Below are 3,474 nucleotides of genomic sequence, written 5' to 3' on the forward strand. Positions count from 1 at the left end.
GACTTGCGCCCCTCCTCTCTTCCCCTCCCCCCCCTCTCAAATCCTTCTCAAATCTTGCAAAATCCGGAGTATTTGACCGTGGATTTCGAAGCCAACCACTCCCTTAAGGTAATCTCCTCCGATCCCCTCGTTTTCATCCATAGGAATTGCCACATTTGCTCAAATCTTGCTACTTTGGGGAAACCCTAGTTTTGGCTTGGATTTGCAAATTTGTGTTGAATCATGTTATGTTTCTTTGCTAATTTGGTATGGTTAGGCTTTCATAGTATGCTAGGGTTAGGGTTATGTGTGTTTGATGTTGGTGTTAGGGTTATGCTATGGTTAGGGTTGTGGTTATTGTTAAGTGGGGGTTATGGGAATTAATTCATTTATATGTTATGGCAGATGTATTTTGTGCAAATATTTTTGTTATGTACTTACTTGATATACGTGTGTTTTTGATTATTGTAGGGATGGGGAGAACATGTGTTTATGTTCATCATGTGGATAAAGAGGCCTTTTTGAAAGGCAATGTTGAGCCGGACCCGGATGAGCTTGACATGGTGTTTGAGAGTAGTCCTAGCTATGCGGAGCTCTTGGACCAAGTGAGGAAGGATTTGAATTGGATGGACCCAAGTGACGTTGTTGAGTTCGAGGGAAGGCATAATGTTGGTTTTGGAATGCACAGACAAGGCTCTTGAGTTATTTGCCTCCAAGAAGGTTGAGTCTACTTTGAATTTGGACTTGAACCGGAACCCCTCCCCGTTGGTTGCTAGCACTCCCCCACCCATTAACCAAGATCAAATGAGTGAACCTCATTTCATGCAACAAGATTGGCCAACATTGAGCCCGACTCCAAACAACCAAAATGAAGCTTTTGAAGAGGAGAATGATGAGTACGAGGAGGATGACAACGAAGTTGATCTCCATGACAACAATGTGGGTGATCTCGACCAATATCATGTGCAAGAGACAATGGACCAATCCATCCCTTTTTCCCGTGCATATGCATCGGACTCGGATGACGATGGTCCCGATGAAGAAGTTTATGAGGAAGGGTTCACGCCGAAGGAGGCCCAAGCATTCAAGAAGGTATTCGGGAGGGATCACAAGACACCATTGTTCAAGGATCTTAGTCTCGTGGATGAAGCCGTTGTGGATGGTGGCAAATGCATTTCTCTTGGAGCTAGGCCAAGTTCTCACCGTGATTTGGAAGACGGCAAGAATGGGATATATCCCGGTTGTGAGTTTGAATCCTTCTTGGAATTGAAGATGTGGCTCGACAACTACTCGGTTACACATTATCGTCCACATAAAGTGGCCAACTCGGACGTCAATGTGCGTTACACGGTCAAATGTGAAGTGCCAAGATGTCCATGGATTGTGCGTGCGAGGCCATGGAAAGGAGGTCCCACTTGGCGCATAGTGAGTTGTCTACCAACTCACATGTGCCGGCACAAGAATGCGGATGGCGAGCTTGTGTACCAACAACACAGACAACTCACGTCCGAGTTCATTGCTTACAGGTTATCCAACCAAATATCCACACTTCCAATAATGAGCATCAAGAGTGTCATTGACCTTGTGAAAGCCATCTTTCATTACAAGGTGAAGTACGGCAAGGCATGGAAGGCGAAGCAAGCCGCATTCAAGATGTTGTATGGCAATTGGGAGGAAGCATACAACCGACTCCCTAGGTTGTTGTTAGCTATGGCCGCCACAAACCCAGGCATGGTTCACGTGGTTGAGCCTCATGGGCACCAAACATTGATTCATAACGGGAGGACCGTCCGAGTATTTGGCCGTGCATTTTGGGCCTTTGAGCAATGTGTGAGGGCTTTTGAGCATTGTCGGCCCGTCATCGCCATTGATGGCACGTTCTTGACCGGACAATACAAGGGCACTTTATTGGTTGCAATAGCAAGTGATGCCAATAACCGGGTGTTGCCTTTGGCTTTCACTTTGGTTGAGGTGGAGAACAATGATAACTGGGAGTGGTTCTTGCGTCAATTGAGAACAAGGGTATTACCGGCTGAAAGGGAAATTTGTGTCATATCGGATTGCCATCTAGGAATTCTAAACGCGGTGGTGGTTGACATTCCCGGACATACAAAGTTGCACCATCGATGGTGCATGAGGCACTTTTGTGCAAACTTCTATAGGGCATGTGGTATCAAGGAGTTGGCCGATGATCTTCAAGATTGTTGTCTCGCTTTCACCAACAAGCGGTTTGCCACGTTGTTCAATGCATTGCTCAGACACAAGAAACTTGACCCCGGTGGTCTTGAATTTCTCAATAGGAACATTGTCGAAAGGAATATGTGGGCACGTGCTTTTGATGAAGATGGCCGGAGGTACGGTCAAATGACAAGCAATATGGCAGAATGCTTCAATAAGGTGCTCAAGGGTGTACGTGCATTACCCGTGACGGCAATAGTTCAATACACATTTGACAAGATGAATGGATACTTTTTAAAGTACTCAATGGAGACGGATAAGCAGATTGCTGGTAAGAACAAGGATAAGCACAAGTACTATTTCCCACCAAAGGTTGAAGAATGGTTGGACTTTCAATCACGAAAGGCAGATTCCCAAGAAGCTGTACTATATGATGACAACGAGTGGAAGTATGAGGTCAAAGAGCCTGGAGGAACCACAAACGATGGCCACCAACACGGAGGCCGCGCTTTCAAGGTCTCCCTAACACGGTGTGATTGCAGCTGCATGAGGCCATCGTTGCTTCATCTCCCATGCTCGCACTTGTTAAATGCATCCCGTGTTAGGAATGTGGACGTCAATCACCCTCTTACCGTGAGGGAGTCCGAGTTCTCAATCATGACGGTAAAGAATACATGGGCTCCCCGGTTTCAGCCATACTTGGACCAATCACAATGGCCGGAGTATCATGGAGTTCAACTATGGCCAGACCCGGAATTGAAGGTCGTTAGACGGGGAAGACGTAAGACAAAGCGTCCTAGAGGTGACATGGACGGATGGGGCCGTGGTGGCGGTGGAGAATACGGCACCGGCCAATTCCAAGAGCCTCGTGAGCAATCCCGTTGTGGGGACTGCAATCATCGGGGACACAACACAAGAACTTGTCCCAAACCAAGAAAAAGATCAAAGAAAAATGATGCAAGCACAAGCCAAGCAAATGATAGTCAACCAAGTCAACCAAGGAGTAGCCAACCAAGTCAAACAAGCCAAGGAGGAACTAGGCAACAAAGAGGGAGTCAACTAGGTCTTAGAAGAGGCCGTGGTGGTGGTAGAGGCCGTTGTGGTGGTAGAGGCCGTGGTGATGGTCTTGGCCGTGGTGATGGCCTAGGCCGTGGGGATGGTCTTGGCCGTGCTGAAGGCCTAGGCCGTGGCGATGGTCTTGGCCGTGGCGAAGGCCTAGGCCGTGGTGAGGGTCTTGTCTGTGGTGGTGGGAGAGGTCGTGGCGAAGGCCTAGGCCGTGGTGATGGTCTTGGCCGTGGTGAAGGCCTAGTCCGTGGT

The sequence above is a fragment of the Triticum aestivum genome, chromosome 2D, assembly GCF_018294505.1.
Source record: "Triticum aestivum cultivar Chinese Spring chromosome 2D, IWGSC CS RefSeq v2.1, whole genome shotgun sequence".
NCBI lineage: Eukaryota > Viridiplantae > Streptophyta > Magnoliopsida > Poales > Poaceae > Triticum > Triticum aestivum.